This window comes from Rutidosis leptorrhynchoides, chromosome 2 (genome assembly GCF_046630445.1).
Source record: "Rutidosis leptorrhynchoides isolate AG116_Rl617_1_P2 chromosome 2, CSIRO_AGI_Rlap_v1, whole genome shotgun sequence".
Lineage (NCBI taxonomy): Eukaryota > Viridiplantae > Streptophyta > Magnoliopsida > Asterales > Asteraceae > Rutidosis > Rutidosis leptorrhynchoides.
Genome location: NC_092334.1, coordinates 123,993,029 through 124,008,376, shown reverse-complemented (window position 1 = coordinate 124,008,376; position 15,348 = coordinate 123,993,029).

Here is a 15,348-nt window from a genome sequence, read left to right as displayed (position 1 = left end):
TAGAAAATGACAATTGTAGCTATATGAGTTCTCGAAAGGTGTGGCGTTAATACTCGAATGAAAATTATTGTAGTACTAGAATTCGGCTAAAGGCAAATACTTTTCTCAAGGAAATTTGAAGTTGATAACGCAAATTCGTATTACAGTTTCCAAGGTTTGAATCGTATGTTTGCTCGGTCCGTCGGGTTGTGGTTGATGTGCGGTACTCATGTCTAAACGTGGTCTCGAGGCTTTTTGTAAGTCTAGAAGTGAAACGAGGATCTCGATCCAAATTGAAGTATATCTCTTTAAGATATATTTTGATCAAGTTCGTTAGGACTTGAAAACATTAGTTAGAACAAGTTTCTTAAGAAATTCGCGCCGCGGAAAAATTTATCGGTTTTCGAAGACGTTTATTAGAGCAAGTTTCGTATCGGGTTCTGAAAAACGTTCATTAGGACTATTCACCCACGTGGTGAATACTAGTATAACGTGAAGAGTCTATCCCTCCATTGAGAATTTAGCTAAAAGATTTCCTTATACGGAAGTACGAGTTTAATGCGAGAGAAATTTCCGCCTCGATGTGAGCATAACAAGCATATCATAGTTCGTCAATAAAACTGTGCAAAAACGAGATAGTATACACGTGTATCATATGTTTGAAGTCGAAGGAATTTGTCATTCATTCGGAAGCATAAATATGGTTCGACAATAATCGACGATATGTCCCGGGTATGGTTGTTATCAGTATTCTCGGAGTTGTCGGATGTTCAAACAAGAAAAAATGAAATCATGTACATGGCACATGGTGGTGATTAGGTTGATCGAGTCCAATCACCATCACGTGTCATTAGAACTTTGGTATGACTTACCGTAATATAACCACGTTGATCGAGTGTCGTTATATTACGCTAACTCATACCTCCATTCCCACATCACTCCATAGATTCAAGTTCATGTAATCGTGAAGTTTTAAAATGAACAAAGTGTAACGACGTCTCTAACGTGACTTGTATTGAATCGAAAGAATTAGCGCAACTCTAAAGAAGCGTTCCCCGAGGGAAGTGTATAAATGATTGTTCACGTCAATGCGGTTCAAGTCAAACAATAATGTATTTTGGTACGAGAAGTGTAACGAATCATGATAACGAATAGTACGCAACCGTAGTGATAAATGGTGATGACGATACTCACCTCGAGTAGTGATGGTAGTAACAAGAAGTGGTAGATAGTAAGGAACACCGGTGTAACACCGATAGTAAGTTGAAATGGTGGCGAATCATAATCTGGGAGATAGGGTTCCCGAACAAGTGTGACTAATGAAGTCGTCATCATCCTTACACGTATGAATCATGAATTTACGCGTATTACCAGAAAGTGGCAGAATACGGATTCGTATGATGAAAGTTTGGTACCATTAAGAAGTTACCCTAAGAATGATTCAAGTATAATGCACAAGTAGTCAAGTAAGTGCTATCTATAGCAAATGTATGTCAGAATGCAATGGTTAACTATCCTGTTGTAGTCTAGATTCACTAATGCGTCCTAACGACTCTGTCAGACACACTAATGCATATCCTAGTTCCCAACAACCAACGCTCTGATACCATCTGTAGCGACCCGACAAAATCGTCATTGACAGCGCCGCTAACTTAGGTCCCGTTACGTGGTCGTAGTCCCTATATGAGACTCGTTTGACCAAAATTATGTCGCATTCATTTGGATCGCACAAGACTTGCAAAGTTTAGTTTACCAAATGGTTCGACAACAAGTTTAAGTTTACAAAAGTATAAAGTATAAATGAAATAACTTGCGACATAATAAGTTTAAAATCACGATTGCTATAAATAGCGTATGTATGTAGATAAAAGTTTGAATCCAAAGGTGCTATCACTAGTGTATGTATGTATGTATGCTTGACCCCAAGCAAGTATGAGTGTACGCGGAAGCATGTATCAAACAGTCAAGTATAAACCTGAGACACATATAGAAAACTGTCAACAAAAAACGTTGGTGAAATCATAGGTGTTTGTAATAAACGTTATTTTTGAACCACAAGATTTAGTATTCCCATAATGTTGATTATCAAAATCATTTGCATTCCAAAAGTATTGTTCGCGAGCACCCAATTATCAAGACTTAACGTTTCCTTCCATAGAACCCCATCACAATAGTGTTAGAACATACACTGTTTCTCGAAAATATATTTCATCCGTAGACGGTAGCGAACCGTCCAAAATGAGGGTTTGTCAAACCCGTATGGCCACACAATATAAGTTCTCGCTTACACCCTGCAAGTGTAACTAATGATAATCAAATTGAGGATTTTTGTTCTAACTCGCTGTGGAATGTTTGTTTTCCTTGTACTTGTGTTCAAAGTATAAAAGTAAGTAGTACAAAATGTAACAAAGTATATGTTTCTCAGCCCACAATTTAAAAGTATAAAAAGTTGTTGAAAAGGTGGGACTATGATCTCACCTCGAGTGCACGAGTATGAATGTACTTCACAAAGTAAACGTGTGCATGAAAGTTGCTTAGCCTTGACCTAAACAAGTAAGTTGTATCAATTAACCGGTTACGACACAAGGTCGGGCGAAATGTGTTCGATTAGTCCTATGGCTCGTTACGACTCGATTATGTAGCATGTGAATCACGTTGTCAAGTTTCATGCAAGAATCAAGTATAAAATATGATTAAAACGATTTCATAAGTGTTTGGTTAAGTTTGACTAAAAGTCAAACTTGGTCAAAGTCAAAGTCAAGGTCAACGGGGTCGGGTCGGGTATCCGACAATTTTCCATGATGAGAAAGTATATATAAGCATGTTGGCCAAGTTTCATGTTAATCGGAGTTACGAGTAAGCGGGGGTGAAAACGTGAAAATCAAAAGAATTTGGGATAGACCAAAATGGCGCGCCACTCCATTTAACTGATCAGCAAGTCTGGCAGTTTTCACACTCAAGCATGAATCCAACTTCAAACAATCATAACTTGTGAACCGTAAACATTCAAAACAAGTATCTTATATCGTTGGAAAGGTATTTTGATAAGGAATAAAACTAACAACTTTTCATCAAGCAAAAATATCATTTACAATAACCGAAAATCCATCAAGTGATCATTAAATGTTCAAAATCATCGTTTCAAGTTTACAAAATACATTTCTTGACTCGGGAATCCAATTCACACATATGATATGCCATTTTGAAGGTAATGAAACATACATTACAACTAAACACTTACTAACAACATTTTCTAGCATTCAACGCATCAAAAGTTCGTTTTAAGTCTATCAAACACTAACCCAAAATTCACAAAAATCAATAATCATGTGTTTGAAGTTTTCTTAATCAACCTACGCATCAAAACGAAGCTAGTGATACTAGTAACACAATTAAAACATGAACTTTAACAATTTAACAACACTAACTCATCCAAAATCAAAGATTAAGCACACCCATTTTCAAGTTCATGCTAGTTACTCCAAAACAACAAATCGAGGAAACAAAACATATATTCATGTTATACACGAGCCATAGACACTAACTAACACCATTTTAAGTCAAAAATACGAATTTAGAGAAATCTAGAGTTTTAGAAATGTTACCCAAACGAGATGAAATTGGTACCAAAATGTAGAGGATGAAGAGAGGATCACGAATATGTAATTTGTTTTGATGTTTGCTTCTTGATTCGGGTTTAGATGATGATTTTGTGAATTTGGTGTTTGAGTTCCAATAATGGAAGTAGAGAGAAAAAGAGAAAGAGAGGTGGGATTGAATGAGTGGTGGTAGTGGTGGGTTGACTAGTTGACCTAGTCAACTAGTTTGCCCGCTAGCCAACTTTGGTCCCTCAAGTTTCAAAGCGGGTGCGGGAATTTACCAAACGAATATTTTAAAAACGCTAGAGCAAACGAGTGATGTTATAATTAAATAATGGAAATATTATGAACGTTAGTCAACGGAAACCACGAATTTAAATAACGAAAGATATTATTTAAAAAAAAAAGACAGTGTTAAAAATAAATGTAACAGAAAAACGCGAGATGTTACAAAACTCCATATCGGAATTCGAGGGACTTGAATTAGTGGCGAGTTTCATTTTATACGATTGATTAAAAGATTTTTCGATATGAAACGATTTCCGGCTATCGGATGGTATTCTAATTACATAGAATATCTATATACATAGAACAAAAGATTTCGTAGATTACGGAGGAGTTTACGGAATATGTCAGGCAAAGTTTATAGTAACAGATACGCTAAGATATGAATTAGCAGATACGCTAAGATATGAATTTTGTCTATACACTATTCATGCAATCAATGTAATAAGATGTGTCTAGACTAAGAAAGATAAGCATGTAATTTCCGACAAAAATGATAAGCGAAACTTTTGATATGCAGACACGGTCGAAGTCCAGACTCATTAATGCATCTTAATATCTATCATTTAGACACACTAATGCAAGACCTAGTTCGCTACGATCACTACTCTGATACCAACTATAACGACCTGTCCTAATCCAACTGGACGAATACATTACATTTGGTTACATCGCGAGGTACTTGACCTCTATATGATACATTTTACAAACATTGCATTCGTTTTTAAAAGACAAACTTTCTTTACATCGAAAGTTGACGGCATGCATACTATTTCATAATATATTCAACTATAATTGACTTAATAATAATCTTGATGAACTCAACGACTCGGATGCAACGTCTTTTGAAATATGTCATGAATGACTCCAAGTAATATCTCTAAAATGAGCAAATGCACAGCGGAAGAATTCTTTCGTACCTGAGAATAAACATGCTTTCAAGTGTCAACCAAAAGGTTGGTGAGTTCATTAGTTTATCATAAACAATCATTTCCATTAATTTAATAGACCACAATATTTTCATTTCATTTCTCATAAACATCATGCATGCATATAGCCATCTGCATAAACATCATTCATATGGAGTGAACACCTGGTAACCGACATTAACCATAATGCATAGAATATCCCCACAGACATCGATGTCTGTATAATAATAATCTCGAAGTACTAAAGCCGTCCATAGACATGAATGGGGGTTGTTATGCTCAATAGATCTATCTTTAGGATTCGCGTCAATTAGGGGCCATTTCTCTAATTCTTAGGTTACCAGACTTGAAGGGCGATATTCGATTTCGATAATCCAACCATAGAATGTAATTTCGATTACTTGTGTCTATTTCGTAAAACATTTATAAAAGCAGCGCATGTATTCTCAGTCCCAAAAATATATATTGCAAAAGCATTTAAAAAGGGAGCAAATGAAACTCACCATACTGTATTTTGTAGTAAAAATACATATGACAACATTGAACAAGTGTAGGGTTGGCCTCGGATTCACGAACCTATATCATTCATACGTATATTAAAACGTGTAATCGTGATCGAACAAATTATATATGATTATTAATAATAATATACTTGTATTATGTGTTATATAGATAAATTTAATATTTTTAATTCATACATTTTATATAATTTAATACTTATCATATTAAATTTTAATTTAGTTTTACTAATAACATTTTATTGCTAGAATATAATAATAAGTAATATTAATATCATTGTAATGTGTTTTTATAAAATTTTATTTGTAATAATAACTAAAATCTTAAAGTTTAATTCTAACTAGATTATACTTGTATTACGATCGTGAAATAACATATTAAATTTATATTAATAACCATAGTTTATTTATAATGATTATAGCCATAATCATGAATATTATTATAATCGTAACAATATTTTTAATTACTTCATAATACTTTTCATATATATATTCATACTTGAACTATAATTATAATTATGTTGTTCATTATCATTAAACTTGTGATCCACAATCATAGTCATAATAATCATAATCTTCATTTTTTTTTAAATTTCTAAACTAATGACTAACGCCGCTATAACATAAATTCGTAATCCTAATCATAATAATAATAGTAATACTTATATTAATAATAATCTGATAAAATTAATAATATTGATAATAACAATATTAATAATAATACTTATTAATAATACTAGTAATAATATAAACTATATTAATGATAATAATTTTAGTAATCATGTTATTAATATTAATATTGATAATAATTAATAATACCATCATACTAGTAAGTAATACTAATGATAATATAATGATGATAATAACAATTTTAGTTATGTTAATGATAATAACATTCATAATATTAATATTAGTGATAACAATAATTAATTTAATAATAATAACATAATTAATAATAATAATAATAATAATAATAATAATAATAAAAATAATAATAATAATAATAATAATAATAATAATAATAATAATAATAATAATAATAATAATAATAATAATAATAATAATAATAATAATAATAATAATAATAATAATAATAATAATAATAATAATAATAATAAGATTAGTATGGAAAACTACCTTCTAAATGCTTTTCTAATTTTTTTTTGCCCTGAACCGAGTTTGGACCCGCAACCTCTCGCTCACCCGCAACCCTCCTTAACCATTCTTCCATGATTGTTTTTCTGATTTATTCTATACCCATAACATATTTAACCCATTTTCAAAATTCATCATCTTCTTCAATGTAGCATACGACTAGTGAACATCTATAATCAAAACAATGAATTTGCGGTTTCGTATAAGACTTCTAAACATACAAAGAAACTAGAAAGGGTGTCATTGATTAAAAAAAATAAACAAAAAAAAAATTTCAGAGTGCTCCTGCTGTTCGCAAAAAAAGAAAAAAAAAAGAAACACCAAAATTGATTTTTAGATGTTTTTATATATCGATTTCTTCATGAAATATTTTCCAAATCACCCCTAGAAACTATTGGAATCGTCAATTGAACTTGAAACATTAAAATGAACTCGAATTTCTCCAAGAACAAAACAGTTGACTTTTTGAATCTTAACTTTGACTCTAAAATTCGGATTCGTTATGAGGAATTGGAACTTGAAATTTTACAGGAAGTTTTAGTAAAAGTTTTCTAACAACTCTGTATTTTTAGATTTTAAAAATTGATTCTAAATCCAAATATGACCAAAAAAGTTCAAGAACAGAGATATGGGTTGTTCAGCGTAATTTTTCTGTTAAAAAAAATAAACGTAGTGATAATGGATAATGGAAGTTGAATGTTTTTCTCAATAACTGAAATGGATCGTTTGATTTATAATAGAGATTAGTAGACAGAATCAATTAATCAGAGGATACAAACAAATTAAAAGAAAAGTAGATTGAGATTGATAACAAACTTGTACCATTTCTATGACTTTTATGATATATATTTAATTAATATTAACTATAAATATATATTGATAATTTTATTAATAATACTAAAAAACTAATAATAATAATTAGAAATAATAATAATATTAATTACTATAATATTAAAATTATTTTAATAATAATAAGAATACCGATAAAAGTAATAAAAATAATTAAAATGATAATTTTAAATAAAAATGATAATTTTTAGTAATAATAATAATAATAATCATAATAATAACCAAAATCATGATTTCACTACTAATCATAAAAATATTGATATTACTGATGATAACAAATTAATTGTATTAACTTATTTTAAGATACTAATATTAATAATACCGATATTTATTTTAGTACTAATGAAAGTGATGATAACAATATTAATGTGTTAACTTGTAATTACATATATCAATATTACAATTTATAATTATATAATATTTAATGATTACATAATATATATGTATAATAACATATATTGTATATACATTTTAATATATTACACTATACATATAATTATCAATTAAGTATAGAATTCATATATATTTATATTTATATTTATATTTATATTTTTCAAATTACTATATCTATAATTATGTTTTATTTATCAAGTTTTATTACATAGATTAATTATATATATTGAAACAATTAAACTCAAAGTATATATATTAATACTTTGTTAACGTTTGACAATTGTTTAAAAAATATATATATATACATTCAATATGATTTATATAATTAACTAAACAGTTTTAAATAACAGGTTTTAAATTACCTTAAGTTATCTTTCATAATAACTAAATCACATAATAGTTTAATTTATAATATATAATTATTTTCATATACATTTCTATATACAAATAGTGGTTCGTGAATCATCGAGAGTAGTCGAAGGGTAATTTCATACATGAAAAAATTCAAAATTTTGAAATTCAATTTACTAGACTTTGCTTATCATGTCAAAACCATATAAATATTAAGTTTAAATTTGGTCGAAAATTTTCGGGTCGTCACATTGGAAGAGTAAGCTCATAGTGACCAATGGCTTCAATCAAAGCTTGATTCCCATTGTCCACTCGCAAATTCAGTGTGCCTTTTTCAGTCTATTATTTCTTCTCATTCCTTTTATTCTGTTACAGGTGTGAAGACTGTAGTGACCCGAACTTTTCTATGTTTATACATATTAAATGAAATTTATATTTACATGATTAAGTGTTTCCAACATGTTAAGCAATCAAACTTGTTAAGACTTGATTAATTGAAATAGGTTTCATATAGACAATTGACCACCCAAGTTGGCCGGTGATTCAAGAACGTTAAAACTTGTAAAAACTATATGATGACACATATATAATTATATATATAATTAACATGATATTATGATAAGTAAGTATCTCATTAGGTATTTTAACAATGAGTTATATACATAAAATTGTGTTTATTAAATTAAGAAACTCGAAACGATTATCATTATAACAACGTCTTACTAATTACATATGAATCATATTAAGATATTATTACACTATGTTTAATCATGATAAATGATAAGTAAACATGTCATCATGTATATTAACAATGAACTACATATGTAAAATAAGACTACTAACTTAAGAATTTCGAAACGAGACATATATGTAACGATTATCGTTGTAACAACATTTAACTGTATATATATTATACTAAGATATATTAATATATCATAATATCATGATAATGTAATAATTTAACATCTTTTTAGATATAATAAACAATGGGTTAACAACATTTAACAAGATCGTTAACCTAAAGGTTTCAAAACAACATTTACATGTAACGACTAACGATGACTTAACGACTCAGTTAAAATGTATATACATGTAGTGTTTTAATATGTATTCATACACTTTTGAAAGACTTCAAGACACTTATCAAAATACTTCTACTTAACAAATCTATACAAATCATATCCTGGCTAACTTATATTGTATTATACATGTATTCTAATGTAATTTTGGGATACCATAGACACGTATGCAAATGTTTTGATATATCATATCGACCCATGTATATATATTATTTGGAACAACCATAGACACTCTATATGCAGTAATGTTGGAGTTAGCTATACAGGGATGAGGTTGATTCCAAAAATATATATACTTTGAGTTGTGATCTAGCCTGAGACGTGTATACACTGGGTCGTGGATTGATTCAAGATAATATATATCGATTTATTTCTGTACATCTAACTATGGACAACTAGTTGTAGGTTACTAACGTGGACAGCTGACTTAATAAATTTAAAACAGTAAAATGTATTAAAAATGTTGTAAATATATTTTAAACATACTTTGATATATATGTACATATTTGTTATAGGTTCGTGAATCGACCAGTGGCCAAGTCTTACTTCCCGACGAAGTAAAAATCTGTGAAAGTGAGTTATAGTCCCACTTTTAAATTCTAATATTTTGGGATGAGAATACATGCAGTTTTATAAATGTTTTACGAAATAGACACAAGTAATTGAAACTACATTATATGGGTGAATGATCGAAGCCGAATATGCCCCATTTGCTTGGTAACCTAAGAATTAGTAAACCGATCTACTAATTGACGCGAATCCTAAAGATAGATCTATTGGGCCTAACGAACCCCATCCAAAGTACCGGATGCTTTAGTACTTCGAATTCGTTTATATCATGTCGGTTACCAGGTGTTCACCATATGAATGAATTTTATCTCTATGTATGGGATGTATATTGAAATATGAAATCTTGTGGTCTATTATTATGATTTGATAATATATAGGTTAAACCTATAACTCACCAACATTTTTTTGACGTTTTAAGCATGTTTATTCTCAGGTGATTATTAAGAGCTTCCGCTGTTGCATACTAAAATAAGGACAAGATTTGGAGTCCATGCTTGTATGATATTATGTAAAAACTGCATTCAAGAAACTTATTTTTGATGTAATATATTCTTATTGTAAATCATTATGTAATGGTCGTGTGTAAACGGTATATTTTAGATTATCATTATTTGATAATCTACGTAATGCTTTTTAAACTTTTATCGATAAAATAAAGGTTATGGTTGTTTTAAAAATGAACGCAGTCTTTGAAAAACGTCTCATATAGAGGTCAAAACCTCGCGACGAAATCAATTAATATGGAACGTTTATAATCAATATGAACGGGACATTTCAGTTGGTATCCGAGCGTTGGTCTTAGAGAACCAGAAAATTGCATTAGTGTGTCTTACCGAGTTTGTTAGGATGCATTAGTGAGTCTAGACTTCGACCGTGTTTTTTTTCAAAAACGGTTTCTTAACATTTTTTTTGTTGGAAACTATATATTATTAGCATGTAAATATTATGTGATATAATAATCTCTTAACGTGTTTGATATTGTATGATAGATGTCTACCTCTAGTACAAATCACATTGATTCACCTAATAATAATGAAGAGTCGAATATATTTTGGGAAGATTCACAAATTCCCGAAGAGGAACCGGAAGAGGAGGAACCGGAAGAAGAGGAACCAGAAGAGGAGGAATCGGAAGAGGAGCAACCAGAAGAAGAAGAGGTTCATGAGGAAGAAATATTGATACCTATAGTAAATCGATTAAATAAAAGAAAATCCTCAACCAACGGACCAAAGTTAATAATGGTCAATGGTGTTTCCGCCGAGGAAGCAAAATATTGGGAAGATTACCAATTTTCTGATGAATCGGATTCCGATGATGTTATAGAAATTACCCTCGACCCAATTTAATAAAGCGAAAGAAAATAATAAGGGAAAAGGTATAAAAATAGAGAAACCGATTCCAACCCCGATGAACTTTATATGTATCGACAACATCCGTATTTCCTAAAATGTAACAATGACCCGGGAACCTCTAAACCACTAGGTTTTTCTAAACCATTATGGAAAACAACGGCTCGTATTAGAGGAATACCATATATTCCTAGAAAGTTAGGAAAACGAACCAAGTCAGAAGAAGAAGAAACCAGTGATTCAGATTAGAGGGTTGTAGTCATGTTGTGTATTATATGTATTGTAGTGTGCTTGTACTTTTATGTTCTATGTAAAAATTGCTTGTATTGTTTATTATTACGAATCTAATCCTTGTCTATTTTACAGTATAAAAACAAAATGGACGTTAAGGGTAGACAACCGAATATTTTAGAAGACCTACCAGAGGATATGATTGAGGAAATCTTGTCTAGAGTCGGTCAGAATTCATCAGCACATTTAGTTATGGCTAAATTAACTTGTCAAACATTTGAAAGACTTTCCAGAAATGCCTTAGTTTATAAAAGGCTTTCCTTTGATAGGTGGGGTATATCACATTGGAGAGACCGTAAGTTACGCCGTGTTTTTTTAAAAGCATTAAATGCGGGGAACCCAAATGCAATTTTACGCTACGGGTTAAGAACCTATTTTGACTCAACATATCTCAACATAGGATTTTGTGAATTAGAAAGAGCTTCTAACATGCAACATAAAGAAGCATGTTATGCTTACGGGTTAGTGATGTTCGCTTCTTACCAAAGTGAGAAAAAGAACATCGGATTGCAACTTTTAAATAAAACCTTCCCACAAGTGACGGATTCAGTAGTTGGGGTGAGAAACAAGGTTTTTAGATTATTACGGGGCTGTTGGACATTACGAAACCCTCGTCCTTTTGACGATATTACAACATGCTGCCTAGCCAATGGTCATAACGGTTATTTTCCAGAAGACCAAGGATGGGAAGTCGTCTTATTAAAACCAGAATGCATCACTTGTTTCTGGACTTATGAATTACGTGTCTTTATTTCATTTGCTGAACAACTTGCGTATTAACTAGATTTATCTTCAAAACTGTCCTGTATCATAGTGTACTATATTTCATGTTATATGTAATATAGCGAAGTTGTAAGTTTGAAGAATATTTGTATGTGATATATTATTATAATCAGTTTTTCATATGAAATTGTAGTAGTTGAATTGTATATTAGCTACTAAGTATGAACTTAACGGGTAGGTAGTACCCGAATTTAAACTTATAAAATGCTAATATGAAGAAAAAGCTTTTATAAATGAGTTCATATTATGCTATGAAATACTATTGACTACTCTTAATATTCTGTATGATTAACTCGATTCAGTTGGCTATTTTGAAGGAAATGGCACCGACTACTCGACACACCATGAATATGAGCGAAGAGGAATTTCGTACCTTTCTTGCTGCAAATATAGCCGCAGTACAGGCTGCGCTACATACCAACAATAACTCTGAATCTAGCAATGCAGCTAACGGCGCAAGAAATCGTTTCCTACAAAGAATTCACTGCCTGCAAACCTTTGGAATTTGATGGAACTGAAGGACCAATTAAATTGAAACGGTGGACCGAGAAAGTCGAATCGGTGTTTGCCATAAGTAAGTGTACTGAAGAGGACAAAGTTAAGTACGCTACGCATACCTTCATAGGTACTGCGTTAACGTGGTGGAACACCTATCTTGAACAGGTAGGACAAAATGCTGCTTACGCACTACCGTGGTCGGCATTCAAGCAATTGATGAACGAGCAGTACCGTCCTAGAAACGAAGTCAATAAACTCAAGGCAGAACTTAGAGAGTTACGAACACAAGGGTTCGACGTTACCACATATGAACAACGATTCACAGAGTTGTGCCTATTGTGTCCGGGAGCATTCGAAGATGAAGAAGAGAAGATCGACGCGTTTGTAAAAGGGTTACCAGTAAGGATTCAAGAAGATGTGAGTTCACACGAGCCCGCTTCTATACAGAAGGCAAGTCGAATAGCTCATGAACTCATAAATCAGATTGAGGGAAGAATTAAAGAGCAGGCGGCCGAAGAAGCCAACATGAAATAACTCAAGAGGAAGTGGGAGGAAAACGGTGACAAGAGTCACCAGTACAACAACAACAACAATTACAACCACAATCGCAACAACTATCCCAACAACTGCAATAATAATCGCAACAATAACCGCAATCCTAACAATAACTACAACAAACATCCCAACAACAACAACAACTACAACAACCGTTTTAACAACAATAACAATCCCAACAACAACCTCAATAACAACAACGGCAATAAAAACCAAAAATAGCCATGTCATAGGTGTGAAGAAAATCATCAGGGGTTTTGCACGACATTTTGCAATAGGTGTAAAAGAAATGGTCATAGCGCGAAAAAGTGTGAGGTCTACGGACCAAAGTTTAACAGAACTAAAGGAACAAATAATTTCAGAACAAGTAATACCGAAATGAATAGTGTCAGAGCAAGTAATACCAACGCTGTTTGTTATAAATGTGGAAAACCGGGCCACATTATTAGAAATTACCCGAATCAGGGGAATACTAATGGACAGGGCCGTGGAAGAGTTTTCAATATTAATGCGGCAGAAGCACAGGAAGACCCGGAGCTTGTTATGGGTACGTTTCTTATTGATGATAAATCTGCTTATGTTTTATTTGATTCGGGTGCAGATAGAAGCTATATGAGTAGAGAATTTTGTGCTAAATTAAGTTGCCCATTGACGCCTTTGGATAGTAAATTTTTACTCGAATTAGCAAACGGTAAATTAATTTCAGCAGATAATATATGTCGGGAGAGAGAAATTAAACTGGGGGATGAAACGTTTAAAATTGATTTAATACCAGTCGAGTTAGGAAGTTTTGATGTAATAATTGGCATGGACTGGTTGAAAAAGGTGAGAGCAGAGGTCGTTTGTTACAAAAATGCGATTCGCATTATGCGTGAAAAAGGAAAACCTTTAATGGTGTACGGAGAAAAGAACAACGCGAAATTAAATCTTATTAGTAGTTTGAAGGCGCAAAAACTAATAAGAAAAGGTTGTTACGTCATTCTAGCACACATCGAGGAAGTTAAACCTGAAGAAAAGAACATCAGTGATGTTCCCGTAGCAAAAGAATTTCCCGATGTATTTTCGAAAGAATTACCGGGATTACCCCCACATCGATCCGTTGAATTTCAAATAGACCTTGTACCAGGATCTGCACCAATAGCTCGTGCTCCATACAGACTAGCACCCAGCGAAATGAAAGAAAGACAGTTACAGGAACTTTTAGAGCGTGGTTTCATTTGACCAAGCACATCACCATGGGGAGCTCCTGTTTTGTTTGTCAAGAAGAAAGATGGTACATTTAGGTTGTGTATCCACTACCGAGAGTTGAACAAACTTACCATCAAGAACCGCTACCCACTACCGAGAATCGACGACTTATTTGATCAACTACAAGGCTCGTCTGTTTATTCGAAGATCGATTTACGTTCTGGATATCATCAAATGCGGGTTAAGGAGGATGATATTCCAAAGACTGCTTTTAGGATGCGTTACGATCATTATGAGTTTATGGTTATGCCGTTTGGATTGACTAACGCATCAGCTGTGTTCATGGACCTCATGAACCGAGTGTGTGGGCCATATCTTGACAAGTTTGTCAATGTTTTTATCGATGACATACTTATTTACTCGAAGAATGATCAAGAGCACGAAGAACATTTGAGAAAAGTGCTAGAGTTGCTGAGAAAAGAAAAATTGTACGCTAAGTTTTCAAAGTGTGCATTTTGGTTGGAAGAAGTTCTATTCCTCGGTCACATAGTGAACTAAGAAGGTATTCAGGTGGATCCAGCAAAGATTGAAACTGTTGAAAAGTGGGAAACCCCGAAAACTCCGAAACACATACGTCAGTTTTTAGGACTAGCTGGTTACTACAGAAGGTTCATCCAAGACTTTTCCAGAATAGCAAAACCCTTGACTGCATTAACGCATAAAGGGAAGAAATTTGAATGGAAAGATGAACAAGAGAAAGCGTTTCAATTGTTAAAGAAAAAGTTAACTACAGCACCTATATTATCATTACCTGAAGGGAATGATGATTTTGTGATATATTGTGACGCCTCAAAGCATGGTCTCGGTTGTGTATTAATGCAACGAACGAAAGTAATTGCTTATGCATCTAGACAATTGAAGATTCACGAACAGAATTATACGACGCATGATTTGGAATTAGGCCCGGTTGTTTTTGC